Consider the following 15,741-nt stretch of genomic DNA (forward strand, 5'->3'; position numbering starts at 1 on the left):
CTTCAAAATCTTTGGGATACAGCAAAAGCAGTCCTGAGGGGGAAATACGTCGCAATACAAGCATCCATAAAAAAACTGTAAAGAACTCAAAAACACAAGCTAACCTAGCACCCAAAGGAGCTGGAGAAGGAACAGCAAATAAAACCTTCAGCCAGCAGAAGTTAATAAAGATTCGAGCACAACTCAATGAAATAGAGACCAGAAGAACTGTGGAACAGATCAACAAAACCAGGAGATGGTTCTTTGAAAGAATCAAGAAGATAGATAAATCCCTAGCCAGCCTTATTAAAAAGAAGAGAGAAAAGACTCAAATTAATTAAATCACGAATGAAAAAGGAGAGATCACCACCAACACGAAGGAAATACAAACGATTTTAAAAACATATTATGAACAGCTATACGCCAATAAATTAGGCAATCTAGAAGTAATGGATAATTTCTAGAAAACCACAAACTACCAAAACTGGAACAGGAAGAAATAGAAAACCTGAACAGGCTGATTACCAGGTAGGAAATTGAAACAGTCATCAAAAACCTCCCAAGTCACAAAAGTCCAGGGCCAGATGGCTTCCCAGGGGAGTTCTATTAAACGTTTAAAGAAGAAACAACACCTATTCTACTAAAGCTGTTCCGAAAGATAGAAAGGGATGGAATAGTTCCAAACTCGTTTTATGAGGCCAGCATCACCTTAATTCCAAAACTAGACAAGACCCCACCACAAAGGAGAATTCCAGACAAATATCCCTGATGAACAGAGATGCAAAAATTCTCAACAAGATACTAGCCAATAGGATCCAACAGTACATTAAGAAGTTTATCCACCATGACCAAGTGGGAATTATCCCCAGGAGGCAAAGCTGGTTCAACACTCGTAAAGCAATCAATGTGATAGATCCTATCAACAAGAGAAAAAACAAGAACCATATGATCCTCTCAATAGATGCAGAGAAAACATTTGACAAAATACAGCATCTATTCCTGATCAAAACTCTTCATAGTGTAGGGAAAGAGGGAACATTCCTCAGCATCTTAAAAGCCATCTACAAAAAGCCCACAGCCAATATCATTCTCAGTGGGGAAACACTGGGACCCTTTCCCCTAAGATCAGGAACAAGACAGGGATGTCCACTCTCGCCACTGCTATTCAACATAGTACTAGAAGTCCTAGCCTCAGCAATCAGACAACAAAAGGAAATAAAAGGCATTCAAATTGACAAAGAAGAAGTCAACTCTCCCTCTTTGCAGATGATATGATACTGTCCATAGAAAACCCTGAAGACTCCACCCGAAGATTGCTAGAACTCATACAGCAATTTGCAGTGTGACAGGATACAAAATCAAATACCCTGAAATCAGTGGCATTTCTATACACTAACAATGAGACTGAAGAAAGAGAAATTAAGGAGTCAGTTCCATTGACAATTGCACCCAAAAGCATAAGATACCTAGGAATAAACCTAACCAAATAGGTAAAGGACCTATACCCTGAGAACTACAGAACACTTCTCAAACAAATTGAGGAAGACACAAAGAGATGGAAAAATATTCCATGCTCATGGATTGGTAAAATTAATATTGTGAATATGTCTATGCTAGCCAGGGCAATTTACACGTTCAGTGCAATCCTTATCAAAATACCATGAAATTCCTTAAGAGAGTTGGAACAAATCATCTTAAGATTTGTGTGGAATCAGAAAAGACCCCAAATAGCCAGGGGAATATTAACAAAGAAAACCAGAGCTTGAGGCATCACAATGCCTGATTTCAGGTTGTACTACAAAAGCTGTGGTCATCAAGACAGTGTGGTACTGCCACGAAAACAGACATATAGATCAATGGAACAGAATAGAGAATCTAGAAATGGGCCCTCAACTCTATGGTCAACTAATATTCGACAGAGGAAAGACTATCCACTGGAAAAAAGACAGTCTCTCCAATAAATGGTGCTGGGAAAATTGGCCATCCACATGCAGAAGAATGAAACTAGACCATTCTCTTTACACCATACATGAAGATAAACTCAAAATGAGTGAAAGATGTAAATGTAAGACAAGAATCCATTAAAATCCTAGAGGAGAACACAGGCAATACCCTTTATGAACTTGGCCACAGCAACTCCTTGCAAGATACATCCATGAAGGCAAGGGAAACAAAAGCAAAAATGAATTATTGGGACTTAATCAAGATAAAAAACTTCTCCACAACAAAAGAAACAGTCAACAAAACTAAAAGACAACCTACAGAATGGGAGAAGATATTTGCAAGTGACGTATCAGATAAAGGACTAGTATCCAAGATCTATAAAGAACTTATTAAACTCAACAGCAAAGAAACAAACAATCCAGTCATGAAATGGGCAAAAGACATGAACAGAAATTTCGTGGAAGACATACACATGGCCAACAGGCACATGAGAAAATGCTCTGCATCCTTTGCCATCAGGGAAATACAAATCAAAACTACAGTGAGATCCCACCAGTCAGAATGACGAAAATTAACAAGACGGGAAACAAGAAATGTTGGAGAGGATGTGGAGAAAAGGGAACTCTCTTGCACTGTTGGTGGGAATGTGAACTGGTGCAGCCACTCTGGAAAACTGTGTGGAGGTTCCTCAAAGAGTTAAAAAGAGATCTGCCCTATGACCCAGTAATTGCACTGCTGGGAATTTGCCCCAAAGATACAGATGCAGTGAAATACCCGGGCACCTGCACCCCAATGTTTATAGCAGCAATGTCCACAACAGCCAAACTGTGGAAGGAACCTCGGTGTCCATTGACAGATGAATGGATAAAGAAGATGTGGTTTATGTATACAATGGAATATTCCTCAGCCATTAGAAACAACAAATACCCACCATTTGCTTCGACGTGGATGGACCTGGAGGGTATTATGCTGAGTGAAATAAGTCAATCGGAGAAGGACAAACATTATATGGTCTCATTCATTTGGGGAATATAAAAAATAGTGAAAGGAAATAAAGGGGAAAGGAGAGAAAATGGGTGAGAAATATCAGTGAGGATGACAGAACCTGAGAGACTCCTAACTCTGGGAAAAGAACAAGGGGTAGTGGAAAGGGAGGTGGGCGGGGGGTTGGGGTGACTGGTGACAGGCACAGAGTGGGGCTTTGTTGGGATGAACACTGGGTGATATGCTATATTTTTGCAAATTGAACTCCAATAAAGAAAACAGAAGGAAACAAACTGAGGGTTGCTGTAAGGCAAGTGGGTGGGAGGATAAGATAATTCTGTTGTGGGTATTAAGGAGGGCACGTGATATGTTGAGTGCTGCATTATATATGCAACTGATAAATCATTGAACACTACATCTGAAACTAAGTATGTACTATCTGTTGACTAATTGAATTTAAAGAAAAATTAAATAAAACCCAATGAAAATCTGGAAGTAGAGGCATTGAGTCTGTGACTCCATAACTTTATATTATAAAAGACAGGTATGTAACTCTCTTCTGTTTTTTTATTATATATCATTTTGTCATTTTGTATTTATATTTTGATTTATGTTTGCATTTGCTTTTTTTAAAAAAAGATTTTATTTATTTATTCATGAGAGACACAGAGAGAGAGAGAGAGCAGCAGAGACACAGACAGAGGAGAAGCAGGCTCCATGCAGGAAGCCTGATGTGGGACTCGATCCCTGGACTCCAGGATCAGTCCCTGGCCCGAAGGCAGGCGCCAAGCCGCTGAACCATCCAGGAATCCCCAATGTTTGCATTTTCTGATTTTGTGATGTGATAGAAAAAAATTAGGTTATGTAATTACTTCCAGATACCTAATCATGTTAACCTGTAATTTATCCTGAGAGTTAACCAAATCTGTTGACCATGTCTATTTTATTTTATTTTTTTGACCATGTCTATTTTAATTCAACCTTACTGTATGATTGTGTTGAGAAATAATCTAATGAAAAAAGCTCTTCTAAATCTGAAAATATATTTTAATACTATCAATCCTGAGATTTCTGTATTATTAGTCTTTCCTTTCGTCTTTTGAATTGAACCAGAATTTGCAGCAAAGTGAGATTTGCTATCTTTACTGCACTCAGCAAACTGTAGCGAGGTTTAATTTTGGCTATTTGTGCACTTTAGCTAACAGTTAAATGGATCAAATTTGGAATCACTATAAATAGGATATTAAAGCAGAACACAAGTGCAAAATGTAGAGTGTTACAAAATCATATCTTTCAAAATGGTAAATAATGATGCAATAAAAAAGATTGATAACTGAATGCTCTCCATTTTTATAGCATTAAATATTGGTTTGAATATATAAAAGTTCTTAAATAAATAATACATAAAAGAATACATTTTAGAGTACATATATGGTATTTAAATGTTGATATGATTCTGAACTAACCATAACATTTTAATGCCTCACATTAAGCATTGTAGTCTAGGAACACCAAGAGAAAAATAAAAAAAAAAGTAATATAAAATATGGTTTAATAATCTTTCCCTCTTGTGCATTTTGCAACAGTCTTCAGTAGTTTATTTATTGGCAGTGTTACTCTTAAATATAAAGTAGTTAAGATTTCTAAAATATCGCCTCCTACTTAGGCTTTCAGGGACCAAGTGCTTTCTCAAGTTCCATATTTTCCAAAATTTGTGCCTCATTCTGCTAATCTTTAAAATGTTATTTCAAGTATCTGAAAGGAATAGAAACAGATCACAATTGACTATATGAATGATTTATTGGCATCAAAGTCCAAAACTTGAAGAACAGAAAAATAGTTATCTTCAACAAAGCTTAGTAAATTTTTTTTCTAATATATTTGGAAACTGATTCTCTACTTAGAAGATGTTCTAAGACTATTTTATTCTTACACAAAAGCCATGAGTAGGTCTAATATTTTTATTTATTTATTTATCTAGTAATTTTACTATAAGAATTATTCAAATAGTTGCTCTACACCACTTGAGAATAGCAGTTCTATTTTTTTGTTTTTGTTTTTCAATTCTCTGTTTTGATGATGTTTGCACGTGGTTTAGGGCAGGATAACTGGATAAGAACATGTCCAGCCTCCAGAAAAGAAATGAAAGTTATTAGAAGGTTAATCTTGGCATCTTGGGGATGTGTACTAGACTTAAAAACTACTGGCTTTACTATCAAATGTAGGTTTTCATTTTCATAAATCCTATACATATTTCTATCTAATACTGTCTTCTTTGGGATGTATTCTTGGTATATTTCATTTCAGTCTTTTTTTTAAGATTTTTATTTATTTATGAGAGAGAGAGAGAGGGAGAGAACAAGCAGAGGCAGTAGCAGAGGGAAAGAGGGGATGCAGACTCCCTGCTGAGCAGGGAGCCTGATGTGGGGCTCGACCCCAGGACCCTGAGATCATGACCTGAGCTGAAGGCAGATACTTCACCCACTGAGCCACCCAAGCACTCCTCGCCTTTTTTTTTTTTTTTTTTCTGGACTCAACTTTGGAATAAGGAACATTTTTGCTATTGTTTTACATGTACATTTTTGATTGGTATCAAATTTAGTTCCCAGCCTTCCAGCCTCTTTGTTTTATTTCTTCAATGTATCACTTGAAAAGTTAAAAAAATAAGTAAAGGGGATCCCTGGGTGGCTCAGCGGTTTGGCGCCTGCCTTTGGCCCAGGGCATGATCCGGGAGACCCGGGATCGAATCCCACATCGGGCTCCCGGTGCATGGAGCCTGCTTCTCCCTCTACCTATGTCTCTGCCTCTCTCTCTTTCTCTCTCTGTGACTATCATAAATAAATAAAAATTAAAAAAAAATAAGTAAAGGAGATTTTAAACATTAATAAATAATATGTTAGTATGTGCAATTATTTTAGGAACACACCAAAAGTGATACTTCTTTAACTTAGATTGGCTATATCATTTGATTCTATATTTCCATTTAAAAATTATAAACAGGTACTAGAATGGATGGTTCTATGCCACAAGAACTTTGTTTTTTGTTTGTTTGTTTTTGTTTTTGTTTTGCAATTCCCTAGGTAACACAACAGCACTAAATTCATATCTTTCAATAATCACTCTGAATGTAAATGGACTAAATGCACCAATCAAAAGACATAGGGTATCAGAATGGATAAAAACACAAGCTCCGTCTATATTCTTCCTACAAGAGGCTCATTTTAGACCTAAAGACACCTGCAGATTGAAAGTGAGGGGATGGAGAACCATCTATTATACTAATGGATGTCAAAAGAAAGTCAGAATAGCCACAGTTATATCAAACAAACTAGATTTAAAGCAAAGACTATAACAAGAGATGAAGAAGAGCATTATGTTATAATTAAGGGGTCTATCCATTAGGAAGATCTAACAATTAAAAATATTTAAGCCAACATGGGAACACCCAAATATATAAATCAATTAAAAACAAACATAAAGAAACTCATACAATAGTAGTAGGGGACTTTAACACCCCATTTACAGCAGTGGACAGATCATCTTAAGTAGAAAATCAACCAAAAAATGATGGCTTTGAATGATGCACTGGACCAGATGTACTTAACAGATATATTCAGAGCATTTCATCCTAAAGCAGCAGAATACACATTCTTTTCAATTCCACATGAAACGTTTTCCAGAGTAGATCACAAACTGGGTCACAAATCAGCTCTCAACAAATATAAAGACCGAGATCACACCATGAATATTTTCAAACCCCAATGCTATGAAACTGGAAGTCAATCACAAAAAATTTGGAAAGACCACAAATACATGGAGGTGAAATAACATCTTACTAAAGAATGAATACTTTATCTCCTAAATCAAAGAAGAAATAAAAAAATAATGGAAACAAATGAAAATGAAAACATGATAGTCCAAAACCTCTGGGATGCAGCAAAGACAATTTTAAGAGAGAAGTATATTTCAGTACAGGACTACCTCAAGAAGTGAGAAAAGTCTCAAATACACAACCTAATCTTATAGCTAAAGGATCTAGAAAAGGAACTGCAAATGAAACCTAAAGCCAGCAGAAGAGGGGAAATAATAAATTAGAGCAGAAATAAATGATATAGAAACAAACAAATGAAAAATACAGTAGAACAGATCATTGAATCTAAGAGATGTTCTAATCTAGATCATTGAAACTAAGATATGTTTCTTCAAAAGAATTAATAAAATTGATAACACCCTAGCCAGACTTATCAAAAAGAAAAGATAAAGGACTCAAATAGAAAAATCAACAATGATAGAGGAGAGATCACAACCAACACCACCAAAAGAAAAACAATTATAAGAGAATACTATGAAAAAATATAATGCAAGAAACAGAGCAATCTGGGGATCTCTGGATGGCTTAGTGGTTGAGCGTCTGCCTTTGGCCCAGGGCTTGGTCCTGGAGTCCCAGGATTGAGTCCCACATTGGGCTCCCTGCATGGAGTCCGCTCTCCCCCTGCCTGTGTCTCTGTCTGTCTCTCTCTTTCTCTCTGTGTCTCTCATGAATAAATAAATAAAATCTTAAAAAAAAGAAACAGAGCAATCTGGAAGAAATGGACAAATTCCTAGAAAACTTACAAACTACCAAAGCTGAAACAGGAAGAAATAGAAAAATTGAACACACCGATAGTCAGTGAAGAAATGGAATGGGTAATCAAAAATCTCCCCCACACCAAAAAAAAAAAAAAAAAAGTCTTGGGCCAGATGGCTTCCCAGGGTGATTCTACCAGACATTTAAAGAGTTAATGTTACACTTCTCAAACTGTTCCCAAAAATGGAAATGGGAGGAAAACTTCCAAACTCATTCCATGAAGCCAGCATTACCTTGATTCAAAAACCAAAGACCCCACTAAAAAGTAAACTTACAGGCCAATATCCCTGATGAACACAGATGCAAAAATTCTCAGTAGAATACTAGCAAATAAAATTCAAGAGCACATTAAAATATTTGTTCACCACAATCAACTGTGTTTATTCCTGGGCTTAGGAGTGGTTCAATGTTTGCAAAGAAGTCAATGTGATAAACCATACCGATAAAAGCAAGGACCAAATGATACTCTCAATAGATGCACAAAAAGCATTTGACAAAATACATCATTCTTTCCTGATAAAAACCCTTAACAAAGTAGGAATAAATGGAACATACCTCAACAACATAAAGGCTGTGTATGAAAGACCCACAGCTAATATCATCCACAATGGGAAAAACTGAGAGCTTTTCCTCGATGGTCAGGAGCAAGACAGGGATAGCTACTCTCACCATTACTATTTAACATAGTATTGGAAGTCTTAGCTCCAACAATCAGACAACAGACAGAAGTAAAAGGCATTTAAATTGGCAAGGAAGAAGTCAAACTTTACAAATGCAGATGACATAGTACTCTATGTAGAAAATCCAGAAGATTCCACCAAAAAAAGGTAGAACTCATACATGGATTCAGCAAAGTCGCAGGATATAAAGTGAATGTAGAGAAATTTGTTACATTTCTATAGGCCAATAATGAAGCAGCAGAAAGAGAAATCAAGGAATCAATTCTATTTGAAATTGCGTCAAAAAGAATAAAATACCTAGGAAAAAGTCTAACTAAAGAAGTGAAAGATCTATACTCTGAAAACTATAGAACACTTATGAAAGATATTGAAGAGGGCAGCCTGGGTGGCTCAGCGGTTTAGCGCTGCCTTCAGCCCAGGATGTGATCCTGGAGACCTGGGATCGAGTCCTACGTTGGGCTCCCTGCATGGAGCCTGCTTCTCCCTCTGCCTCTCTCTCTCTCATTCTCTCTCTCTTTCTCTGTGTGTCTCTCATGAATAAACAAATAAAATTTAAAAAAAGAAAGATATTGATGAGGACACATAGATATGGAAGCACATTCTATGCTTATGGATTGGAAGGTCAAACATTGTTAAAGTGTTTGTACTACCCAAAGCAATCTACCTAATGCAATCCCTATCAAAATACCACCAGCACTTTTTACAGAGCTAAAATAAACAATCCTGAAATTTGTCTGGAACCTCAAAAGACTCTGAATAGCCAAAGCAATTCTGAAAAGGACAAAACTAGAGGCATCACAATTCCATATTTCAAGCTATATTACAAAGCTGTAGAGGTCATCAAGACAGTATCATACTGTCACAAAAACAGACACGTAGATCAATGGAACATAATAGAAAACCTAGAAATTGACCCACAGTTCTATGTTCATCCAATCTTTGACGTAGCAGGAAAGAATATCCAGTGGGGAAAAAAAGTCTCTTCAACAAATGGTTTTGGGAAAACTGGAGAGCCACATGCAGAAGAATGAAACTGGACCACTTTCTTACACCATACACAAAAATAAATTAAAAATGGGTGAAAGACCTTAATGTGAGACAGGAAACCACCAAAATCCTGGAGAACTCAGGCAGCCACCTCTTTGACCTCAGCCATAGCAACTTCTTACTAGTCATTTCAACAGAGGCAAGGGAACAAAAGCAAAAATGAACTATTGGGACTTCATCAAGATAGGAAGCTTCTGCACACGCAAAAAATGAAATAACAAAACTGTAAGACAGTCTATAGAATGGGAGAAGATATTTACAAATGACAATCTGGTAAAGGGTTCATATCCAAAATCCACAAAGAAGTTATCAAACTCAACACCCAAAAAACAAACAACCCAGTTAAGAAGTGGGCAGAAAACATGAGTATACATTTTTTCAAAAAAGACATCCAGATGACTAACAGACATGAAAAGATGCTCAACATCACTCATCATCAGGGAAATACAAATTGAAACCATGTTGAGATACCATCTCACACCTGTCAGAATGGCTGAAATTAACAACGAAGAAACAACAGGTGTTGATGAGGATGCAGAGCAAGGGGAACCCTCTTGCACTGTTGGTGTGAATGCAAACTGGAGCAGCCACTCTAGAGAACAATATAGAGGTTCCTCAAAAGGTTAAAATAGAACTACCCTATGAACCAGAAGTTGCAGTGCTAGGTATTTACCCAAAGGATACAAAAATACTGATTTGAAGGGGCACCTGTATCCTGATGTTTATAGGAGTATTATCAACAATAACCAAACTATGGAGAGAGCCTATATGCCCATGGACTGAAGGATAGATAAGGAAGATGTGGCATATATACACAATGAAGTAATACACAGCCATCAAAAAGAAAAAATCTAAAAAAAAAAAAAGAAAAAATCTTATGATTTGCAGTGTCATGGCTGGTGCTAGAGTATATTATGCTAAGTGAAATAAGTCAGTCAGAGAAAGACAAATAGCGTATGATTTCACTCATATGTGGAAAACAGATGAACATGTGGGAAGGAGGAAAAGAATAAAAGGGGAGAGGGAGACAAGCCATAATAGAGTCTTAAAGATAGAGGACAATATGAGGGTTGGTGGAAGGTGACGTGGGAGGGGTATAGGCTAGATGAGTGATAGATATTAAGGAGAGCACTTGTTATGATGAGCAGTGGGTGTTGTATGTAAATGACGAATCACTGAATTATACTCCAGAACCCAATATTACACTGTATGTTAACTAAAATTTAAGTTAAAAAAGTAATAAAATAAACTCTATGGGATAAGGAAGGTGGTGCAGGGAAGGATGATGCAAAATTTTGTCTCGCTTTATCCTCTCTCCAGTGCTCACCATTTCAAGGCAGCATTTTACAAACCTTTAGCCTGCAGTGTGGTTACGTGCATGAATGAAAGATATGGAAGGGGAAGGCTGAAGGTTGGGACCTCACAGGATATTAGGAAATTTCTATATTTCACTCCTGGAGGATTGCTGCTTCAGGGCATCCTCTTTTCTCGTTTGGCAAGTTAGAAACATTAGCAGGCGTGACTCCAGGCAAACAGGTATCCTTGTCTCCTCATTTCCTTTTTTCTTTCTTAGGAAACCCACTTACCTATAATATGCTCAGCAACTTCTTATCCCTTTACCCTTTATAACAGATCAGAACCTGCTTTTGAAAAGATCTTAAAATTTTAGTGAACTTGTGCCTCAAGCTTAATTCTTAATTGTGGAATGAATTATCCAATCAAAGGCATTTCAGTCTCTACCTAGCAGAAAGGAAAATGTTCTTTAATGGAAATTTAGAAATCACAGCATGTAGCCACTAGCTCTGCTGTTTTGCTTGGCCACTTTGCTCCATAGGGTTTTTGCTCTAATTTGCTGAGAAGGCTAACGGGTGAATGCAGCAAAAATTTGTATGAATGTATGGTCTGCATATTATGCTCGACTTAACTACAGTCAAAATAGTTACTTCAGACTAATATTTCCATTGATAATTTTTGTATGGAGGGTTCCAGTTGACTCTAGCATGACTTATGTACCATGGTGTAATTTATCACCAATTCTCTGGTGTACCATTCTTAGAGGGTGGGAGTTACAAGAGATTCAGAAGGAATATTAAGACTTAGTGACATAGATCATAGCCATAGAAATTTCTAATATTTATTGGAAAGATAAAACTAACACATGTGAAAACAAGTCCATGAACCATCACATTAAAAAAATATGTTTTAACTCTGTAGGAGGGGAAGTCATTATGGGGTGCCATATATTTAGGAAGGTATTCAAAGAAAAGATTGTTGGTTAATGAGGGCATAAATGGTTGGGAGGATTTAAGTTGGAAGAGGTGAGGTTGGGGGCATCCCAGATCAGAGGAATAAGGGCATCATGGGAAGGACAGTACAGAGGAAGCAGGGAGATGTAAGATGGCATAGGCAGGAACAGAGCAGATGATGGATATGTTAGAAACATAGGAATTGGGATCCCTGGGTGGCGCAGCGGTTTGGCGCCTGCCTTTGGCTCGGGGCGTGATCCTGGAGACCCGGGATCGAATCCCACATCGGGCTCCTGGTGCATGGAGCCTGCTTCTCCCTCTGCCTGTGTCTCTGCCTCTCTCTCTCTCTGTGACTATCATAAATAAATAAAAATTAAAAAAAAAAGAAACATAGGAATTTAGCTATGTTGTGAGACAGAACAGGAAATCTTATTAAATTTCTTGGTAAAATGAAAGGATAATGAAATAAAATGGCAAAGGCATATCTGTGTTTGAGTTCTTACTGTGTGACTTTTGCCAAGTTACAAAACTATGTTCATCCTCACTTTCCTCAAATACAAAATCAGGACATAAGATTATGTGATCTTAAGAATCAGTGAGAAATATGGGAAATAATAGCAACAACAACAGTAATAAGATGTTTATTATTAATATTTTATGTTTTTTGACTTAAAGAAAATTGAGATAACTGGTTTCTGTGACCATCCCTTTAAGAGAGATGGAAACTACTTCCTCTCCTTTTGAATCTTGGCAGGTTCTGTGACTACTTTGACTAATAGAATATTGCAGAGATTATGATAAGACAAATTATACATCTAGACCTTATTCCACTTGGTTCTTTCAGAATGAATGTTCTTGGTATATTCCTTCTAAGAACCCAGCCACCATGATTTGAAAATTATGATTTGTGTGGAGACATCACTTAGAGATGCTGCAGTTCACAGTATCAGCTTTACTCCCAGTTGACAGCTACCCAATAACTTCCAGTTACGTCTAAAACATCTTGGCCATCAAACCTTCTTAGGCTTCAGATTATTTCATCCCCAGCCCCTATCCGGCAAACACATATGGGTCCCAAGCAAAGACCATCCAGCTGAGATCAATGAATTCACAGACTCTTGATGAAAAATAATCTGTTTTTCTTAAAAGATTTTATTTATTTATTCATGAGAGACACAGAGAGAGAGAGAGGCAGAGACACAGGCAGAGGGAGAAGCAGGCTTCATGCAGGGAGCCTGATGTGGGACTTGATCCTGGGACTCCAGGATCACTCCCTGGGCCAAAGGCAGGTGCTAAACTGCTGAGACATCCAGGGATAATCTGTTTTTAAGAACAATATTTAAACAAGTTTTGGGGCACCTAGGTGGCTCAGTCAGTTAAGCATCCAATTCTTTGTTTCAGCTCAGGTCGTGATCTTGGGGTCATGAGTTTGAGCCCTGTGTTGGGCGCTGCACTCAGCATGGAGTCTACTTGAGATTCTCCCTCTCTCCATTTGCCCTTCACCCTGCATGCTCTTTCTCTCTCTCTCTCTCAGATAAAAAATGTTAAAACAAATTTTGAGATGAATTTTTATATAGAAAATGATAACCAGAATATTGATTTTTTAAAAATCAGGATAATATTAAAGGGGTGTTTATATTATGGGGTATTTGTTTGTTGTGAGTGTTACATATGAAAGACAGGATTTCAGGTGTGGAGGAGACGAAAGCCTTTATAGGGAATCAATGTTGAAAATCAAGACTATTTCTTTCATTACTTATTCATTCACTCAATAAATATTTATTGAGAAATAGCATTCATTGTACCAGGTATGTGAATATTATTCATTATTTGGCTATGGAATTCCAGAAAATAATAGCATAATACTGTATTTTAAATTTCATTTAAAAAATTTGGAGATTTTATTTTTATGTAATATCTATACGCAACATGGGGCTTGAACTCACAACCCCGAGATAAAGTCACGTGCCATAGTAACTGAACCACCTATGTGCCCTACTTTTTTTTCAGTAAATTTTAAAACTTCATATTTTTTGCTATGTCAACATCTCCACAAAGAAGCTATGAACACCCCACTTGGGGGACCATGTGCACCAGTGTGATAAGTCTGCTCCCTGCCACAAATTCCCCTTCTTGCTATCCTCTGTGACTGCCAATGAAAACTCAACAATGAAATCCCCCATGCCTTTTACTTGTGTACTCCACTCTGACCCTTGTTCAGTGGTCCCCACTCTCTATTGGCTCCTCACGTGCTTACTTAATCCTGTTTCCTTGGACTTCCTCCCATATGGTACCCTTTGTGGTGTGCTGTGCTGTTCTCTAGGACCTGTGAGTATAATAAATCCTTTAATTTCATATGCCTCTCCAAATGTAGTTTCTGTGGCCATGTTGCAGTGATTCTTAAATACCTCACAAGGGATACTTACAGATACCTGTGTTCAAAGCACTTAAATCTTAATGTATTGGCCAGGACACTAACTAAAACTGGGTTGCTTATGATACATATAAGGGATATTGGAAAACTCAACACCTCTAGCCTTCTACATCTCCTACAAAAGAAAAAACAAGCAAAATTTAAAACACACAATCACTCAATGGAGTCAGGGGCAAGTGACATGATAATTTAAGTTTGTCTTTGAATCACAATGCCTAGGCTCAGCCCAAGTAACACTGATAGCCATATGCAATCTCAAATAAGTCACTCATATAAAATGGAGATGGACAAATTACATCTGCTGTTAATAAGTACTAATGAAGGAAATCTAGATAAAGAATTGTCTCACCCATCTGTTACACTGGTTGAGTACTTACCTATTAACTTAAATGCTATGTTTCAGTTCCCAGATTTCCAGGAATATACCTCGTATGTTCAGCATAATGTATTCAGTGAGTTTTCTATTTGGTTATCACAGTGTTTCCTCTATTGCTTTTGTTTCTCATAAAGACAGCTCTTCCAGGAAAACATATCTCTATTAGTAGAAATGTTAATATCCTTGTCTTATATTTTACTTCTCTTGGCCATGACTCTTTGACCTTTTACAAACTGCTCTGATTATCAACACTGTCATACCACCTTATCGTTTTCTTTTTTTGTTCGATCCCATCTCTTGTTTTTATGTTCAGTTTCTTCACATTTTCCAAACAGGAAATCCTTGCCTGTAGGCAAAATCCCTCCTCCTCACAAATAGCCGATTTGGTTGGTTTAATATTTAATGGTCATACTTACATAGAGTTCTAAAAGAGATAGTAATAAGAAGTATTGACATTGTAAAAATATAAGCACAGATATGACTTTTAGAAGGTTTATTATTTTTTTTTAGAAGGTTTAATTGATACCCATGAGAGCACTTGAAAATCTTAATAACGATTTTATCATTTCTGTGTATACCAATCGGCTTTGGGAGGGATAACTTAGAATATTTTCTTTATTGTCTTTTGTCTGTATATCAAAAGTGCTAAACAGTTGATACTTCTGGAGTCATACCCAAAACATTGTCAAACACCTCTCTGAAATATTAAGCACCCCTAAATTCATATTTAATTTGAAACAATTTCAAAAACATTCAAGAAAACACAGAATTGTAACAACATAGAGAAAATTATCCAAATGAAAGCAAATGAAGTAATTAGCTTATTTAAAACTGTGAAAACACTGCTATTCAAACCTACAACACTAGGTGGCAAGATAAGTACAGATTGATAAAAAACACTTGCCTTAGGAGATTTAAATTGTTTTCTTAATGTTTCAGGCAAGATAGGCATTATTAAAACAATAGAATACTGCATTGCTCCACTTTCAAACACCAGTACTTCGTGAAAGCTTTCTTCTTTTTGCATTATTGGATAAAGAGCATGGGAAGGCAGGACCCAATACATTTATCTAGTAGTCAAAGTTCTTAAGATGATTTTTTTTCGCTGACAATCAGACCAATATCAATTGTAGTAATAAACCTCACATCTAATACAAACCCACAAAATTTTGTGCGTTGCATTTTCAAAGGTGTTCACATTTGTTATCTCATAGTCACAAATAATCCATATTATAGAGGAGAGATATAACACTTAGATTAAGTGGTTTGCCCATTATCACATAGACAGGTGATATAAAAATTAAAAGCAACGTTTTCTGCCTAATGCTGAAGTATCTCACAAAATAAAATGTACAATATTTACTATAGGGAAACAAATAGTGGATTTAGATTTTAACTAAAAAACATGTAGGTCAAGACCAACC

Source organism: Canis aureus, chromosome X (assembly GCF_053574225.1).
Source record: "Canis aureus isolate CA01 chromosome X, VMU_Caureus_v.1.0, whole genome shotgun sequence".
Classification (NCBI taxonomy): domain Eukaryota; kingdom Metazoa; phylum Chordata; class Mammalia; order Carnivora; family Canidae; genus Canis; species Canis aureus.